The sequence below is a fragment of the Euleptes europaea genome, chromosome 7, assembly GCF_029931775.1.
Source record: "Euleptes europaea isolate rEulEur1 chromosome 7, rEulEur1.hap1, whole genome shotgun sequence".
Lineage (NCBI taxonomy): Eukaryota > Metazoa > Chordata > Lepidosauria > Squamata > Sphaerodactylidae > Euleptes > Euleptes europaea.
This window is the reverse complement of record NC_079318.1, coordinates 65,597,522-65,617,314: the sequence shown is the minus strand read 5'-3', so window position 1 is coordinate 65,617,314 and position 19,793 is coordinate 65,597,522. Positions and strand designations below refer to the sequence as shown.

The following is a 19,793-nucleotide window of genomic DNA, read 5'->3' as shown; positions in this document are numbered from 1 at the left end:
CAGCTATCACCCCAACTTGTGGCAGAGAATTCTGCAAGTCAAGTATGGATTTGTGTGAAGAAATGCATTTTGTCATATGTCTTCTTTGTGTGAAGAAATGCCTTCATTTGGTGAGATCTAGTATTATGGGAATTAAAAAAAAAATCTCTGTAGAATTAAATAGAGGTGTGTGTTCGGCAGAACTGAACCGAAAACCCCCTGAAAAAATGGCGACAATTTAAAAGGAGCCGAAAAACAGATTCCGAATAATGCCAATTTGGGGGAAGGGCATTTTGGGGGCCACTTCAGCCACCATTTTTAAAAAGACTTGGGGGAAAAACCCCTCCCCCTCCCTCTCTTTGCCACTCATTTACCTGGTGGCCAGGCCGAGGCAGAACGCCGCTGCTGCCTCTGTGCTCCACGTGGGGCTCAGAGGTAGCAAGTCAAGCTTGGCCCAGCCAGGCCCAATATGCAGCTCTGCGCTGATGGCTGCCACTGCCTCCAAGCTCCACATGGGGCTCACAGCCAGTGTCCATGTGGGGCTCGGTGGTGACCACTGCAGCTGCTTCAGTAAAAATAAGTGAGGGGAGGGAGGTAAAAGCCCAATTCAGGTCAAATGGACTCAATTTTTTGGGGGGGGGAATTTGGAAATTATCTAGTATTATGGGGAAATTTTAAAAAATCTCTCCATACATTTTGTCCACATCATGACCTCATGTAATGCCCCCTTAGCCATTTTTCCCTAAATTAAAAAGTCCCCAATAACTTGTAAGAATGATGCTCCAACTTCTTGATCTTTTCAATTTATTATCTCAATGTTTTACAAGGCTCCTGGGCCATATGGGCAGAACAGGTTGCCCTGTATTTTGTGGTCACTGAAAACATCAACTGAGTGTGCTGCAGAAGTGACAAAGAGTTAGGAAATGAAAGCAAAGCAAAGTAAAATGCCCTTGTGTTAATCAATGATACAGTCTCAGAATTCTGTATACAGTTCTGGTTGAGTGTGTGTGTGTATGTGTGTAAAGTGCTGTCAAGTCGTAGAAGACCTATGGTGACTCTAGGATATATCATGAGAGTGAGAGTGAGAGTGAGTGAGAGAGAGAGAGAGAGAGGTGCCCTAAGCATAGTGCCCTAAACAGGTGCCCTAAGCATAGGGCCTGTTTACATATCTAGCAGAATCAAGTGGTTTAAAGCTTCTCCTAGGTTGTGCCACTGCAGGTTATATGCTAGGGGAATTGCACACTTTATCACTCCCCCCCCCGGGGGGGACCCTGCACATAAAAGAGGCTACTTGCACTATTATTCACTGACTTTTATGTGAGAATTGTTTTCCCCAATGGAGAAACGTACCAATTTATAACTCTCTCATCAACAGCAAGAAGGGGCATGCTCCAGAAAAAGTATTGCTTAACTGCTGCCAGCATACATTGGTCCTTAGATAGTCATTTTAAAACAACAACAGGATCAGACAAATATGTGGACAACAGGCCTATAACCTATTATTGTCCCTGATTGCTAAATGTTCAGAGGCAGTATAACTCTGAATAATGGACAAACAAGGGAAGGTTTATAGTTTGTGAGCTCCCAGAAATAAAAAAAGAGATGTGGAGAGAAAGTCGGCATATAAAAACCAACTCTTCTTCATGTTGGAGGTGATGTGAAAGACCTCCACCTGAGACCATGGAGATCTGCTACCAGTATGAGTAGACAATACTGACCTTGATGGACTGATGGTCTGATACAGTATAAGGCAGCTTCACACATTCATGCATTCTTCCAATCTGTTCTACTAATGAAGGCACCTACCCCCTGTGCAAGGAGGCCTCTTTCATCTGGGGACAGCTCCTTGTGCTGGCAAAGGGTGCTGCTGTTAGTGGAGTAGAGTGGATTGGTGAGATCCATACCATCATGATTTCCACACTTCTCCACTGCTTTGGGACACCACAGACCTGTTATTGCTGAAACCCAGTGGCTGGGCATCACTCATCCCTCCGAGAAAGATCACCTCTAAGAACCCATTTTTAAAAAATCAAATAACTTAATGACTATGCCAGAGTGCCATTATTTATTGGAAACAGCCAGATAAATGGCTCCATTAGCCAGCAAGCTACCGAACCAAGGAAGAGCTATCAGTCTGTCTAACTTATCTGTATCCACACAAGGCGGAATCCCCACAATGTTTTGGGGGAGCGACGGCAAATATCCCTCCTTTCTTTTTTGTTTCTAACAGCTTCCCAAAGGAATCTTTTTCTGGACTGGTTGAAAACTTTCTCTTTATTTAGCAATCTGATGACCCAGAGGTCTTGGATAGAACCAGTCTTACAAATGCCATTCTCTATTTCCATCCTTGTGTAGAAGCCACTGCTGTCAGAAATTTAGCCACAGCCAAAGAAACATCAGGGTCAGGATCAGCTAGCAGGGAAAGACAGAAACAAGGGAAACCTTGGAAACAATCACTGGCTGTAGATTTCACAAAGGGGTAGTCAACACACAATCAAAGAAAATATGGGGTAAAGTTTCAATCGCCCCAGACCTACATGCACAGTCTTTCAGAGAAGAGATTTCTCAGCATCTACCCACCAAAACAGCAGAGGAGAAAGCATTTAGCCTGGCTTTTATCTGATCCAGCAAGGGATTTTTAAATTTCCACAGTGTGGTGTAGTGGTTAAGAGTGGTGGACTCTTATCTGGAGAACCAGGTTTGATTCCCCACTCCACCACAAGAAGCCTGTTGGATGACCTTGGGCTAGTCACAGTTCTTTCCAAACTCTCTCAGCCCCAGCTACCTCACAAGGTGTATGTTGGGAGAGAGAAAAGGAAGGTGATTGTAAGCTGGTTTGAGTCTCCTTAAAAGGTAGAGAAAGTCGGCGTATAAAAACCCCACTCTACTTCTTTTTCTTCACACGTGAGGATAGGAGATTGAGCTTACTGGTAAAAGGTGAGATGCCTAGGCAATCTCAGCATCTTACATTAAAAATAGTTGTAGGTTGATCCTGGATATTTAATTAGAAGTCCAGTGGGAGGTACTCCCATTTTTTAGAATCACAGTTTACTTTCTTTGTCCCCCAGTCCAAGAGCGGCACCAACTCCCTTCTAGACAGTATTGTTTAAAGAAAAAAATTCTTATCCCATTTCTGTTCTCTCCATAGTCCTTTAGCCCTGCAAATTAATCAAAGGTTGTGCCAGCAAAATTGCAATCTGAGAAGGGTTAGAATAACGGACAGGTTTGATATATTTGTTTATGTAGCTACGAATGGAAAGGGGTGGGGAGAGACTGTGCATTTTATTTTAAGCCTTACACATGTGATGTGGTGAAAAAAATAACAAGCCTGCACCATATGCCCAATAACGGCATCATTAGAGAAGCATTAGTAGATTAATCCAGCCCACTGTGTGGTTTATATGATTTGGAATGCAATAAGGTAAGTTCATTAGTTTGCAGTCTTAATGTTTTCTACTGTACCTCAAAGCAGGCAGTAACAACTCCACCGAGGCTCAGTAGATCTCAGTAACACCTGTCAAGATAAACACAGGGCTCTCCAGGGAACCTCTCTTGGCAACGTAACAAAGAAAATTGCAAGGGCATGGGGGAGGGGAGAAAGAGAGGAGTAAGCCTTACATACACACACAAATGGGGACTTATTCCTCTATCCTCTGAGCCGGTAAAGTCTTTTCAGGGCAAGATGGCTTGTGAGCATTGGTACTGGTGTTTGGTGGAAAAGGTATTGGTTGGACAGGGATTGGGGAACAGCAGCAAGCACACAAGTAGTGCTAGTTCCGCAGCAGTATCAGTCCATCTCCCTGCCCAACCTATAACTTTCCAGAGTTAAAGAGAGCAAGCTTGGTGTAGTGGTTAAGAGCGGTGGTTTGGAGTGGTGGACTCTGATCTGGAGAACTGGGTTTGATTCCCCACTCCTCCACATGAGCGGCGGAGGCTAATCTGGTGAACTGGATCTGTTTCTCCACTCCTACACATGAAGCCAGTTGGTTGACCTTGGGCTAGTCACAGTTCTCTCTGAACTCTCTCAGCCACACCTACCTCACAGGGTGTCTGTTGTGGGGAGGGAAGGTGATTGTAAGCCAGTTTGATTCTTCCTGAAGTGGTAGAGAAAGTCGGCATATAAAAACCAACTCTTCTTTTTCTTCTTCTTCTCTCCCCTCCTGCTCCTTAGCACAGAAAAGTCATATCTTTCCCCTCTCTATTAGCAAGTCCTAAATCAGACCAGGTTAAAAGATCTCAGCCCCACGTGGGCACATACATTACTGAACTACATCCTTGCTTTTGTGCTCAAACTGCCCATGTCACCGATTATTTCATATCTGCCAATTCGAATATTTTATCTATCAATTCTAGCCCTGACAAAATCCCACTTACACCTGGCTTTCTTTTCTCATGTGTAACTTCATGAAGTAATGCCAGCTACTGAGATGGCAGCAGGAGGAGAAACAGTAAGATCAGCCAGTACTCAGGGCCTCCAGTTGCTGACCACTTATTTAAAAGTATACACAGTATTGGTGGCCAAGAACCTTCAAGCCCTAACTGTTCATTGGGGACAACCACTTTGGACAAGCCTTGAGTTGAGAAATGAACAAAAATTATAATTAGTCTCCTAAGAACTAGGACTTTAAAAAAACACACGTGAGATTCCATTTTGAAGTTCATTTTGGAGAATTAATTATGCCCTTTGAATCAAGATGCACACGGAGTGGCCAGGATCTGCAGTCAGCCTCCTTCTCCTTTAGGGATGTCAGTCAGATCATACACAGTCAGAGAGCCAGCGTGGTGTAGTGGTTAAGAGCGGTGGTTTGGAGTGGTGCACTCTGATCTGGAGAACCGGGTTTGATTCCCCACTCCTCTACATGAGCGGCGGAGGCTAATCTGGTGAACTGGAATGTTTCCCCACTCCTACATATGAAGTCAGCTGGGTGACCTTGGGCTAGTCACACTCTCTCAGCCCCACCTACCTCACAGGATTTCTGTTGTGGGGAGGGGGAAGGGAAGGTGATTGTAAGCCGGTTTGATTCTTCCTTAAGTGGTAGAAAAAGTCAGCATATAAAAACCAACTCTTCTTCTTCTTCACATTGTGTATGGCCCCTTCCAGCTCTATGATTCTATAGATATTATTCCAGCAAAGGCTGTGGATGAACTGAGAACATGAGACCTAAGTGTGCAGCCATGCAACCCAATCCTATACAGGCATATTCAGGGATCAGCCCACTGTGTTGCATAAGCATGGACAGAGTTGCAGCCATGAATTTTTCAATCTGCTATTTTAAGAAAGAGGGATCTTCACTATGGACCGGATGCAGTCCTGGAAGTGGGGCAATTGTCATCTTTTTCTCTTCCCAAATGAAAACATCTTTCGAGAAAGACACAACAACAAATGAAAGCCATGTTAAGCTCATGTGTGATCATATTTTCTTTTTAATATCTGCATAATCTGCTCTGAATAATGCTTCATTTTTGGGACTCAGGTGTTGTTCTTTCCATTGTGGGCAGAGTTGGGCACCAAAGTGGTATCTCTCCTTCCCATTCAGGTGCCAATTAAAACAAATCCAAACCCCTTCATTGACTTTGTCTCTGCCCGGATTCCACACTAACTTATTTAAACATTCATATCCTACTCTGATGTCAGCGGGAGGTAAAAACGACCTGAAACCCTCCTGATTTTGAATAAGAAATAGTGCTTACCATATATTTTAATCATATTTACCCAAAGATGCTTTAAACTTTTACCTTTCATTTAAAAGCTTAACTCTGAGAACTAAGAACTCCTAATTAAGGTTTCTCAATAAAACATGAAAAGGATGAACATGTCTGACAGCCACAATTTCCTTGAAATTGGAGAGGAATGGCTGCTGCAATTTTCTAAAAAAAAATCATAAGCAAAGGAAGGTGGGTTTTTTTTTTGCACCCCCACCTCTTTTTCTTTATGTTACAATTTCTTAGCCTCTTTTTAAATACCATGTCTTCTTCCTTCTTTCCACCTCTCCACCCTGTTTGAAGTCCACCCTTCTGCAAAGGAGCTTGGGGCAAGTGACAGAGAGTGATCTAATTTTATCCTCCTACTTTGCCAAGTAGGTTAGGCTGGAAAACAGCGATTGGCTCAAGACCACCCGGTGAGTTTCTTAGCTAAGGAGGGGCTTGACTTCATGTCTTTCCCCATTTTTCATGATCTACTTTTATACTCTCATGCTATCCCTCTTTGCTGAGGTTTCCTTATCCCAGATCACCTTATTTTATCCAGGGTCACCAAATCTGAAGGCTTTTATTACAAGACTCAACAGCTTTAGGAATGTTTCCACAGCTTAAAGGTCTGATCTTTTGTGCTGCTGCTCCGCCGTCAGAAATGCACACAAGGGCTTTAACTACAGTCAACAGACCTAACTTTTGCTCAAACACTACCGGTGCCATTGTGCCAAAGCTGACACATGAAAAGTGCATCAGTGGATTTCAACTATGTGACCAGCTTAGTACTTTCCCTCCGTAGTAAGTGAATAAAATAATTCATGATATTGGTGGATAGGAACCTGCATTTTAGTTTGGGGGTTCCAGGTTTAAGCCATGTATGGATTGGTGTAGACTTGGGCAAGTTGCTCTTTGTCTCAGGTTCCATAATGGGAGGTTGAAACAATCATGCCTTCACAGGGTTGCTGTACGGATGGAGTTTTCAGGTTCCTATGTCAAAGTCTGAAAAGCCTGTATTTATTCATGAAGCATGTGGAATATAAATCTTTCCAAAGTTAAAGATTTGTGAGTAAAGTGGGTCACCAGACAGCAATTCTAAACAGGCTGTAGATTGTCTGCCTGGATTGCCGGTGAGACTGCTGAGGGGTGTTCTATTTCTGTGGGAGCTGTCCAGGTGCTGAAGAGAAACGTTGCCTTCTTGATGCAGCAGGAATACAGAACTTCTCTTGAAGCAGACTGAGGGCCAGTCTCATCTAGGATTTTATTTCCAACAGCATCAGATCAGATGCCTCTGGGGAGTGCTCAAGCATAGTATAAAGATAATCCTGTTGCTTGCCCCTCCCGACAAGTTTGATATTCAGACATTTACTGCCTCTAAACATGGAAGTTACATTTATTTAGTTAGTTATATTTACTTCATTTATGTCTTGCCTTTCTCCTCAGTGGGGGCCCAAAGCAGCTTACGCCATTCTCTTCTCCTCCATTTTATCTTCCCACCACCCTTGAGGTAGGCTAGGCTGAGGTTGTGTTACTGACCCAAGGTCACGCAGCAAGCGTCCGTGGCAGAGTGGGGATTTGAACCTAGGTCCCCCAGATCCCAGTCCAACACTCTAACCACTGTATCACACCAGCTACCCTTCAACTATCTTGACTGATATAATTCTGCTAGCCTTCCAGATGGGCTAAAGGTAACCAGAGTTGTGACTGACCATTCAGCTCCCTGAACCTGAATACCTTCCCAGGATACTGTACTTTACTGCTGCTGCTTTTTTTGGCCTTTTGTTGAGGAGGGATCCACCTTTGTCGTTGATTTTTTGTGCTTGTGACCTGCCTTTCTGTACTTGCCTGCTGTCCAGTCTTGGCCGGAGTGCCTGTGTTCAGCCCTTCTCCGCTCCACCTCCTGTCCTTATCTAGCAGTTCATCAATGTTTGCTTATAAGCACTGGATTCTTGGTTTGAGCATCATGGCTTTACACTCTTTCACTCTGGCTTTGCCACTTGACCCAAGATCAAGAGCCAGATACAGGCTGTGATGAATTCTTGCTTCCTTTTAGATAAACCCTTTGTACTGATTGTAGGATTAAAAAATCAACAGCCAGAGAATTTGTTATTATTTCTCAATTTACACCCCATTACAGACAGGGAACCTTTAGGATCCTGTAAATATCCTTCAGTATCCTGTCTTGGATCTTCTTAGTGCTCAGTGTAGGGCAGAAACAGTATAACAATTATATATCCTTAGGATGCAGGACTACATGGTAGATTTCTGTGTGTGTGCTTGTATTTGGGTGTGAGAAAGACAGAGAAAGGCAGAGACAACAAACGAAGGAGAAAGCCAATATTATGTTGCACAACTGCAGTGTACTGTAGTGTCATTTATTCTGCTTGTCTTTTTTACACCTCTATAATAATTGTGCCAATGCTATAGAGGCTAGTCTTTTTTTTAATTTAATTAAGCAAAGGAAGCTTTTAAGGGCTTTTTTAGTCACAAGCCACCTGGAGTGGGTCTCAGAGAGATAAGATATACACTTTTGAAATAGATAAATAATACACTGTCTGTTTCTTGACATATATATGCATTCATATAGAGAGATAGCTTAACTGGTGCATAATAATAGTGTGTAAAACGCAATGAGAGGGCCACATTCCTACTGAATGGTCATATGGGATGTACTACCCATCACCACTCAGGGGAACTTCCACTTCCAGAGGCAGCAAACCTCTGAATACCTATACTAGGAGGCAACATCAGATGAAAGTCTTGACCCCTATGTCTGTTGGCCTTCCAGAGCAACTGATTGGCCACTGTGCAAACCAGGTTGCTGGACTAGATGGACCACTGGTCTGATCCAGCAGGGCTCTTATTACTTCCACAGTCTTGTCACAGCCAAAGCAGCAGAGACCGTAGTGACACCTTAGAGTCTGACGGATTTATGATGCCATAGGCTGTCATGGACAAGGGTCTCCTTTAACAGATGGAGTTCCTTTATCTGCAATTTAGTTGGAGGGCAGAGCATAGAATAGTATCAGTGCATTAATGAATAATGTGCTGACTTTGCAAAGTGTGACTTTTCCACCTCTGACTGACAAGCTGAACATTATTAAAAATACAGGATGCCTGCTCTCTGGTCACCCTAAAGAAACAAGGGGATACCCCAAAAAAGTAAACTGGGTCCCTCTTTGCAGTGTCTTATTGCAGCTTCTTGCATGAATGCTGCCAGTATTAAAGACCACATGCACATCCAGTTAGCTCTTGGGCAGTTTCAAGTTTGTCCTTTGTGCCAGTGTGGTGTAGTGGTTAAGAGCAGTGGTCTGGAGTGGTGGACTCTGATCTGGAGAACCGGATTTGATTCCCTACTCCTCCACATGAGCGGCAGACTCTGCTCTGTTGAACCACGTTGGTTTCCCTACTCCTACACATGAAGACAGTTGGGTGACTTTGGGCTAGTCATACTCTCTCAGCCCCACCTACCTCACAGGGTGTCTGTTTTGGGGGGAGAGGAAGGAAAGGTGATTGTAAGCCAGTTTGATTCTCCCATAAGTGGTAGAGAAAGTTGGCATATAAAAACCAGTTCTTCTTCTTGAGATTTTGGGTCCCATCAGTTGGGGCTGGTTAAAAGCAATTATGGCATAAACAATGCTGCCAGTTTAGAAGGTATTATGTTCTATCTGCTCCTTTTGTAAAATAAAACCACTTTCTCATTGCCTATCAACAATGCCAGATATTACATTGCCAAATTTTGCCAAAATACAACATGAGGTGGAGACTGTAATGGCTAGAACAAAGCAAATTACATGTTAGTGGTTTAACACACCCTGTTGTGTCCAGGTGTGGCACTGGAAGGCTTTATGTCTATAGCTGAGTGCTGGGGAGGGGCTGTTGCTCAGTGGTAGAGTATCTGCTTGGTATGCAGATGATCCCAGGTTCAATCCCTGGCATCTCCGGTTAAAGGGACTAGGCAAGTAGGTTATGTGAAAGACCTCTTCTTGAGACGCTGGACAGCCCCTGTCAGTCTGAGCAGACAATAATGACTTTGATGGACCAATGGTTTGATTCAGTATAAGACAGCTTCAGGTGTTCATGCTTGTGGAATACAGAACATCAAAATATATTGCAAGAGTCTGTGTGGTGTGTTGAACGCTGACACTACTTTGCATGTGTCTCTTGCATTTTTAGGTCTAAGAGAAGGCATGGCTATGTATTAACAGTTTTACACTTGGGATTTAATACTATAGTATGGCTGGAATTTCAATTAATGATTTCTTAAGTAAGCTACTCCATCTCCTGGAAATAGAATAATGGCTAAGGGGATGAGCTGCAAACTACGAGGGCCCTGGTTCAAATTTAGTTGCTCCCTTGAACAATCTTTCAGTTTCTACCCTTCATCTGTAACACAGTGAGGATAATAATATCGGCCTCACTTGCAGGGCTGTTGTCAAGATTACTGAGATATGGTGTAAAGCGCTTTGAACAGTCTAAAGTGTTCAAACATTATCCTTCTGTTTAATCTATCTTGTGTGGTAGGCTAGTCTGAGAAATAATGACTGACTCAAGGTGGGTTTCCTGGCCAAGCAGGGATTTGAAATTAAGTCTTGCCAGTACAGGCATAATGACATCACACCAGATCCTTTCGATCTTTTAGCTTTAAAAAAAAAAAAAAAGGCGTTCCGGGATCCCCTTTAGTTGGGAGCTGGAGTTGGTGCATGTGAACGTGATGTGATCTGTGCGCGCGGATGTCTATATAAGAATATACGAGAGGTAGGACTGGTTCTGAAAGTGTGACCGGACTCGACTGAAAACGGTTGCGTGTCGAGGTGAAGTGATGGGAAAGTTCCGTCTGCGCCGGTCGACCCGTGACTGCCCGCCCGCACACGCGAGCTGCCCCTCCCCTGAAGGTGCAGCCTGACACCTGCCAGTGCGCGCCAGCAGAGCGGGAGATTAAAAAGGAAACCCCCAAAGGCGAGCCCCCCCCCCCCGGCTCAAACTTGGCGCTGGCGCGGCTTCCCAGGTTGCAAAGGCCCTTTTTCCGCGCAGGTGCAGGTGTTTGCAGCCCTACCTTCCCGTCGGCAGCAGGCGCGGTGCCTTCGGCTCCCTTTGTTTGCTGGCAGCCGCTGGGAGGGACCCTCGGCAGGAAAGAGTTCCGTGTTGCAAGCCCCTGCTTGGAAACCCCCCCCCCTTTCCCGTTTCTGTGCGGAGGACCCAGTTTGGGTAGGCCGAGGCCGCTCAGAAAGGGGGAGGAAGTTTTCTCCGGCCCAGACCGCCCTCTCTGTGGCCATTGATGCACGGGAGGTTTTGACTTGGGGTTTTTAAGGGCGAAAACGCACGGTCGCTTGAGCCTCCTTTCTTCCCTGTTCCAGCCAGGATCCAGCCAGGATCGAACGCACGAACGTGCGTTCGATCCTGGCTGAATCCTGGCTGGAACAGGGAAGAAAGGAGGCTCAAGCGACCGTGCGTTTTCGCCCTAAATCTCCACTCCACTACATTTTTTTACCTTTTGCATTATCGGCCCACCACTATTTATGTATGTATTTAATTTCACGTGTTTTTTTTTAGGAGATTTGACGGTCTACGACTGCCCATAAAGTCTGTTCTGCCCTGACTTGGGTTTGCCTCTCTCGAGACGCCCGTTTCCCCCACCCAAAGTCTCCAAACGCCACCTTAAGCCCCCATGCAAAGTGTGGAGAATTCGGACGGGGGGGGGGGACGTGCATCTCCAGAGCGGCAAACCCAAGTCAGGGCAGAACAGACTTTATGGGCAGCCACAGACCGTCAAATATCCTAAAAAAAAAAAAAAACCTTGAAATTAAATAGATACATAAATAATGGTGGACCGATAACGCAAAAGGTAAAAAATGTAGTGGAGTGGAGATTTAGTGCGAAAACGCACGGTCGCTTTAGCCTCCTTTCTTCCCTGGCAAACCCAAGTCAGGACAGAACAGACTTTATGTGCAGTCACAGACCGTCAAATATCCTAAAAAAAACCTTGAAATTAAAGACATACATAAATAGTGGTGGACCGATAACGCCAAAGGTAAAAGTGGAGTGGAGTGGAGATTTAAAACCCCCCAAGGCAAAACCTCCCGTGCATCAATGGCCTGCATTTATTGAAGAGCAAGGGTGCCCTCCCGTTCCCCCCCCCCCAGCCCAGAAAAAAGAGAGAGGGGGCCGCCTTGGCTTTGGCAAAGGAGTCTCTGCCCCCTCCCCGCCCCTCGTTGCGCGCGCTGCGGCCAGGCGGTCCGGTGCAGTCAGCGCGCCGCTCCGGCGGGGCGAGGGCGTGGGGGCGGCAGGCGGGCAGGCAGGCAGGCAGGCATGCGTCCGGGCTCCCCCACCGGCCGGCCCTCCGCATTGCACGCCGGCCGGCGCCGTTGATTCGCTGCCGGGAGGCTGCGGATTTGCATAGCGCCGCCGGCCGCCGCCAGCATGGCTCGCCCCTCGCCCGCTCGCGCCCGCCCCCCTCGCCGCGCCGGCTCCGCTCCGCCGCCGGCCATGGAGCCTCCGCGCCCCGCGCCCTCCTCGCCCGACGCCGCCGCCGCCGCTTCTCCGCCGTCGCCTGGCCGGCAGTAGGCAGCGCGGCAGGCAGGCAGGCAGGCAGGCAGGCAGGCGGGCGGGCGCTGGCCGGGGGGAGCGGCGCGCGTGGCTGGCGCGCCTCCGCAGGGGGGGCCGCGCTCGCCGGATGGCTTCCCGCCAGCAGCGGCCCTTCTTTGGGAACGGGGCGCCCTTTCCCCGCCTCCTCGGCGGCCGGAGCCGGGCGGCAGCCTCGCCCGCCTCGGGGCGGATGGAGGAGCCCCCCCGGCGCGCCGCTCGCCGCTAGAGCCCGCCCGCGTGGATGAGCGCTGGAGGCTCCTCGGGGCCGTCCCCGCCGCGACTGCTGCTCCTGCGTGGGGCTGGGGCTCGGCGCCTCTGACTATGTGCGGCCTGCCGGCGGCCCAGCAGGGAGCCGGCCCGGCGGGGGGGCGCCTGGACGCAGCGCCCCAGACGCGCCGCCGGGTGCGGTGAGCCGCCGGCGCGCGTCTCCCGCGCCGAAAGTTTGCCGGGGCCGGGGGAGCCCGGCCATGCCCCCACGGATGGGGGAGCGGGGGCCGTCCGAGCCCGGCCCGGCCCGAGGCCGCCTGGCCCTGCTCTGGATCCTGCCCTTGACGCTCAGCGGCCTCCTCGGGGTGGCGTGGGGCGCCTCCAGTTTGGGGGCGCCGCACGTCCACCATTTCCACGGCAGCAGCAGCAAGCGCCCGTCAGTGCCTATCGCGATCTACAGGTCCCCGGCTTCCTTGCGAGGCGGACACGGTGGGTTCGGGCGGCGGGGGGCCCGCGGGGGGTGGGGGCCCGGCGAGGGCGGGGGCCCCCAACTTGTCTGGGGGGAGCGCGGGAGGACGTCCGGGCGGGGGATCTTGGCTGAAGGACAACCCGGCTGGAGAGGAGGCGCGGGCGTCCCGGCGGGGGGTCCGCGCTGGATAGGCGTTTGCTGTTTGGCCCCGGAGAGGGTAAAGGGAGGTCCCTCTTTCTCTCCGGCTGGGGAGAGAAAGGGCTTGCGCCCCCCGGAAGCCGAGCCTTGACGCCGGTCGATTTAGCAAAGCTCGGGGATCTCGGGATCGGGGCGATCCAGCGGCTTGGAGGCGTGGAGCGCTCGGGGATCTGTGTGCTTGGAGACCTGATGGTGGGAGTGGGTTGCAGGAAAGAAAAGGAAAAGAAGGGGGAATGGACAGAGAAATGGATGAAGGGCGAGGGGGGGGGGGCTTGACAATCTCCAGGGTTGTCGATGGACGGAGGAACCCACCAGCACACCTGAGGGAAGGGAAGGACACACACACCCCTTGGCAGAGGCAGGGAAAGATGAGGGAACAGTAGTCTCTGAGCCCTGGAGAGGATTCTTTCAACCCAGCTCTCTTCCCCCCCCCCAAATGCCCCCCTAGACAGAGTGGGTATCCTCCCTTGAGCCTGCGGGCACAGGAGGTGGGCAGGGTTAGCAGGACATTTCCACCCCCACCCCCCAGGAGGTTCCCTGAGGTAATGCCACCCTTTCTTCACCAGCCCCTCCTCCCTTGAGAGGGTTGGGGTGGGAGAAGCAGGTTGCTCAGATTTGGAAGGGTGTGAACTCCTCTGTCAGCCAAATGTCCATCATTGGGATGGGGGAGAGAAAGCAGCGCATGTAGGGTGTGCCTGGCGGGCATCTATCCCATGAATTTCTTGTGGGGTGAATACACCTGCCTGCTGCTCGGTATGTGTGTGGGGGTATGTGTGAGAGAGATTGTGGTGTTGCCATTGTGTGGCTAGCCAAACCCCGTTACCACCTAAGAACCTCTTTGCATCTGGAGACCCGTCAGGCTGAAATAGTTGTAGGAAGGGACCACTTCTGGCCACTCCGTGCTGCTTTATTCCCTCCCACCCCCCACCCCCCACCCCTGTTCCAGTCCACAGAGGTCTGTGTGTGCCTATAAAGCTGAGAAGCCGTTCCCTTCTTTAGTTGCAGTTATTCCGGAGGCACCGTTCCCCACCTGAGTTTTCCTCTTTGCTGTAGGAATGGCCACATGAGTGTCTCTCTCCGTGTATGGCGCTGTTCTCAGATTGCCAGCCTGCCCTCCTTGCCTTGCTGACGGTCATTCCAGCCTGCTTTAGGTTTCCCTATTGTCATTTCATCCTCCAGATGTCAGCCTATGATGAGAATTCTTTAAAGATTTCCAGTAGTGTGCAGAAAAATAAAAAAAGTGGATTCTGCTGTTGAAAAGCAAGGGGATCGGCAGCAGTAATATACAGGGATAGTGCTTCATGCCCTCCTGGATTCTCCTCCCCCCCTTCTTCTTGCAGTGGCTTCTTTAGGTGGGTGATGCTTGTGTGTGGCCAGTCCAAGAGATGCTGCCCTGGCCTTGCGGAATGAAATGTGGGTATACAGCGTCTGTAGTTCAAGATAGAGAAAGATATTGGCGTATCTGCCATTCCCTGCTTCCTACATGCCGATGAGCAAGTTCTTTGCATTGAGAAGTGAGATGGAGATCATTGGGCAGCAGGAATCCCTTTGCCTGTGGAGCGATCATCTGGAGTCCAGCCAAGCGTCATTACTGTGTCTGCCTCCTCCAATCTAGTGTCACACTAGACAAGAGGACAGGACAGAGCGGAAGATCCCTCATCCTCTAGGTTTGCCCTAAGCAAATTATTTGTGTGTGTGTGTGTGTGTTTTCAACAAAGCACGACTAAAGCTGCTGCTTTTGTTGGTTTGTTTCACTGGCACACACAAACACACCCTGTCATGAAAGTTGCCTTTTTTTAATCTCTTCCATATGGACTCTATGAAACTAGTGTGTGTGTGTGTGTGTGAAATGAAGTAGCTGGACAGGGAGGGGACATGAGCCTGTTTGTGTCCATAATACTGTTGAAGCATCTTCTGATGATGGTACTTACTTCTCCCAATTAATTATCCCGGACTGAAATCGATTAACTTAGCCTAAAGTTGTCTAATTAGACCAAGGGGCCCCAGCCAGGAAGTAAACACCCTAATTGTTGGAAGGCAACTCTAATGGACTCAACATGCAGGAATCAGCTAGTGATGGGCAGAGAAGAAAGAAATTTGATGTGATCCTTTGCTGGTGCAGACGGCTTGTTAGCCTGTGCATTTGCAGTGGTGGAGAATGGATTGTTAGCATTTAAACGCATGCACGCTCCTGGTTTCCTTTGCTTCTGTGTGTGTCTGTCCAAGTATATCTATCTATACATGTATTTTTTTTATACCCGCACTGAGGTGGTCTTGGTACTAATAGACTCAGCTAGCTGGGTGGAAATCCCAAAATAATGTCTTCCTGGGCTTTAAGGATTTCAGAGCCTTCTTCCTTTGTGGGGAGGCTTTGGGTTTGGTTTTACAGCTTCATCCCTCTTCATTTTCACATCTCGCCATGCTTCATTTCCACTATCATGTGGTGTCACTCACAAGCTTTGCAAGGTAGCAAAGCGATCTTTGAGCGAGTCGGAGCATCTTTGGGTAAATTGACCCTGTTCGGGGAGTTAGGTTTGGCTGGCTTTTTGATAATCTGTTTTACAGTTGGCAGCCCTCTGCATGTGAGAGTAAGTCCTATGAACTCTGCAGGATCTATTACTGAGTAAATGTGTAGGATTGGACCTATGAGTCTTAGTTGTTTGCTTTAAAACAATCTGATGGGCGGGGGGGAGTGTCTGCAGTTGGGAGAAGCATTTTAACATCAGTTGGGCAGAAAGGATATAACTTTTTTTTGGGGGGGGGGGTAAATTAATGAAAGAAAAAGGGGTGGCCTGAATCCAAAATAAAGGTGGGGAAGCCTTTAATGAGACCAGCATTCCTTTTTCTTTTACACTTGGCTCTTTCAGGATTCTGCATGTTCTCTATCACATATGTCTACATGTGGTGAATTAAGGACTAACTCCCTTGTGTAGCTTCAGTTATTGCACATTTGCTTAAAAATTCATTAAGAACTTCCTGGAATAAAATCCAAAGAGGCAGATTGAAGGGAATGGGAGGCAAGCAGTCGAGAAAACCAGCCGAGCTGAGTTTCTCAGGAAATGTTTGAAATTGCATGCCCACATTGCCTTGGATTCCATTACAGCAATTCAGGCGTTGTGGGGGGGGTAAGGGGAGGGGGAACCGGGGCTGCAGCTGCTACCTTTCAGTGAGCTTTTTATTTGTGGGGCGAGAGGGAGGGACCTGGAAGCGACTTGGCAAGCTGATTTTCCAGGATGTCTTTGGCAGAGCCCATCACAAAACACACACACACACACACCTGCAATTAGACGGTGTGTTTTACACTTGATGGATTGCTAAATTGCATCTCTTTTCGGCATCAAAAGCCTTTGTGTGCCACTAAGCGGGGAGTCTCCTGGACCGATTGTACTGATGAATGCTGTCCCTCAGGAAGGAGGGTTGCCGGGTGCAGGTGATTACTACTGCATAGTGTGGTGGTGTGTGTGTGTGGGGGGGAATGGTTCTTTCCCCAGTTATCGAGTTTATTTTCATCCCCCACACAGACTCTGAACACAGTTTGCCATGTTTAAGGAGAATGCCGGTTCCTTTCACCTGTCTTCGTAGAGGCCCCAGAGACATCACATTCCCTTTTGTGTTGGGCAAAAACTGTGTGTGTGTGTGGGGGGGGGGGAGGGCTAACTGCTTATGCTGGGGGGGGAGGGAAGAACCCAAGCCACTAATTTTCTGGCATTCTTGGAAGCTTTTCATTGCTTCCTTTGTTAATATTTGTGTGTGGGCAGCAGACTCCCCATTTCCTTTGATAAGCTCCAGCGAAGCAGATCAGTTTCTGGCTGACCGTGGACACGTGGAATACATCAGCACAGCTGCCAGAGGGTTTATTTGGGAGAGATGCAGCCAACTTGTTCGCTCCCTCCCTTGGGTGCTTTGGACCATCCCTCCGCAGTGCCGCCTGCCTCCTGGATTAGAAGAGGGTTGGACTCTCCCATTCACAATCTTTCTCGGCATTGGTCGGCAGTAGCAGCTGAAGCAGCGTTTTGCATCCTTCTCTGACACAGATCTGTGGAAATGATACACTTTCTAATAATCTCTTAAAAAGCCAGAATAGTTTTATTCATCGATAGTGTATTTTTTTTGTTTTTAAACAAAGTTCCTAGATTGTATTTATTTAGATATTTATACCATGTTTTTCTTCCCATTGGGGACACAAAGCACCTTACAGTGTCATTCTCCCCCACTCAATTTCGTCCTCACAACAGCAACCTCATGATGTAGTATGGTACTCTAACCACTGCGCATTGTTAGCCTCAGGTCTTGAAGAGGGGGAATGATAGGTGGACACATGCATCCTTGTAGATCACACACCTTTTTTGGTGCACAGTTCAAACCTTACAGTGCAATCCTAAGAACACCTTCTTGGGAGTAAATCCCATTGCATAGACCTGAGTAGGATTCTGAGGAGCCTTTATTTATTTACTTCGTTTATCGCCCACCTTTCTCGCTGACACTCAAGGCAAACTACAAAGTATTTAAAAACCCAGTTCAATCAGACACCATAAGACGTCCAATAAATGATGTAATAGGAGTAAGATGACAGAATTAGAAAACAATGCAAAGAAAAAACTGTCCAAGGCATGACATGCTTGCGATTGTACTGTTAAAGTATGAATGTGAAAAAATGTGTTTGCAAACAAGATTCCACAAGTCTTTCAGCAAACTTGTTTCATTCCCCACATGTTCATAAGGGGGTTCATTAGCTTACTTCCAGCCATTCTTAAAGCCCACCTTCTCATGACCATCTCACAATGCAGTTGCAAACAGTTGTTACAGTGCATTATCCAACAAGGCTTGAAAGCAGTCTGAGGCTTTTCTTTTTATACCCTGAACATACCCTGCCTAGTAAACGTCGGGATGTGATGTCACCCCAAGGGTCAGTAATGACCTGGTGCTTGCACAGGGGATTACCTTAAAGCGTTGTCATCTTGCGTGGTAGCTCACCCTTAGATTTCCCTGTTTTCCCAGGGGGCCCTTTGTTGACTTTGCCATGAAATTGACCAAAATTGATATTTTGCCATAGCAAGGCAAGGCTTGCATAGACGTGCTCTGGATTCAGGGCAAGCCACTGCTTTGAACTCCCAGGCGCTAAAGACAAGATTTAAAAGGCTTGAAGTAGCTTCTGTTTAATACTTCATAACTGGGGCATATGGGTGGAAGATCAGTTATGCCAGTTTGCAGGAGCCGATTTGGAGCTGGGGCATCAGGTGGGCACGTCATGACTGGATGCCCTGAAGTTCTGTCATTGATCTGGCTTGTAGAGCAGCCTGTGAACTAACCACCGGTGACCATAAGCAGCACTTGTCAGAAGCAATCGCTACAGGCATCTGTCAGAAGCAAGCACAGAGGGACCTTCTTGCAGGTTCCTCTTGCCAGCAGCTCTGACCATTGCTGCCACATTCACATAGTTGTGTGTATCAGCCAAACATTGCATTTTACGGAGACATGCTGGTCAGCATTAGGTGCTTCAGGATGGGGCTGGAAGGGCCTCCAAACTCCCAGATTGCCCCTCATTGTGCTATCTCAGGTTCCACCTCACTTGCCTGCCCTACAGCAGCTACACTTGCCGGACAGTGTTGCTGAGGGCTTCATCGTTCTCCCTTCGTTCCTTTGACAGCTACTTGAAGTCACCAGCAGCTTTGTGGATGGGAGAATTAGTTTTGGTAACCCTGAAATATTATCTTCATACTGTTGTTATGGGGGAAAATGAGATCTAAATTAGATTGGTGGGGGGAGGGGGAATCTGTTGCCACAAACAGCATTATTGTAATAGCCTTGTGTTGTGTAGCATTAAATAAGGATGCTGTAGGAGGAAGTTTTTCATTATGCTGACTAATAAGTTTATAAAGCTACTTATTTCTCTGTGTATGTGTGTGCATTTGTGAAACGGGGCTGATACAGTTGGCAGTTCTGCCTATACCATCCATGGCCTGCCTGTGGCATGAACACCAGGGGTTTGCAGCCTACCTTGGTGGGATAGAGTGGCTTCATAGGGCTCAGCTGTTCTTTGGTGTCAGAGCCTGCTTCTGGTGTGCTGTGTGCTGCTTGATAGTGATAAAGTGAAACCCATCCTTCATGATTGGGAATGGCCTGGGTCTTGGATAAAAGCTGGGGATCTTATCCCCTGAGAGTTCTGCAAACTTCTGAAAGAACTGGTCAATTGCTAGCTTTCTTGGCATCCAGTTTCCCTCCTATCCTGCATTTGTCATACTTTGCCATTGCCTTCCTCTGCAAAGTATTCCTTGGTGGTCTTCCATCCAAGTACCAACCCAGCTTAGCTTCCGAGATCTGATGAGATGGGGCTATACTATTCCATTCCACGTCTCACCATACTTTTTACAAAGGTATAAATTGTATTGCAACCAAGAGAGCTTGCAAAAGCTAGAAGCTCTAAGTACCTTGGCCAAAAAATAATAATAATAACGACTTAAGAACATGCTGGGAGGATGAACTGCTGCATGAACCAGGGAAATTTGCTTATTTGTTTATCTTGCTTGACAAATATTGGAAAAGAAGCCCTACATTTTTAGAATTCACATCTGCAGTGTGGGGTCCAAGCACGCTCAGAAGACTCTGTTGCAGCCAGTCAGGCACTCTGGGGAGCCCCCAGCATTTGCGTGCCTTCTTGGCCTGGTGT

At 47.9% G+C, this 19,793-nt stretch overlaps 1 protein-coding gene and 1 pseudogene across 26 annotated transcripts in view; one reads left to right on the top strand and one right to left on the bottom strand.

The window, feature by feature from the left end:
• LOC130480067 (KICSTOR subunit 2-like) overlaps window positions 1–1,959 on the bottom strand; it is a 78,752-nt pseudogene extending 76,793 nt beyond the window's left edge.
• The window catches only part of NRXN1 (neurexin 1), a 1,090,355-nt gene that overhangs the window by 684,028 nt on the left and 386,534 nt on the right, over window positions 1–19,793 (top strand). The gene's annotated exons all lie outside the window — the stretch shown is intronic.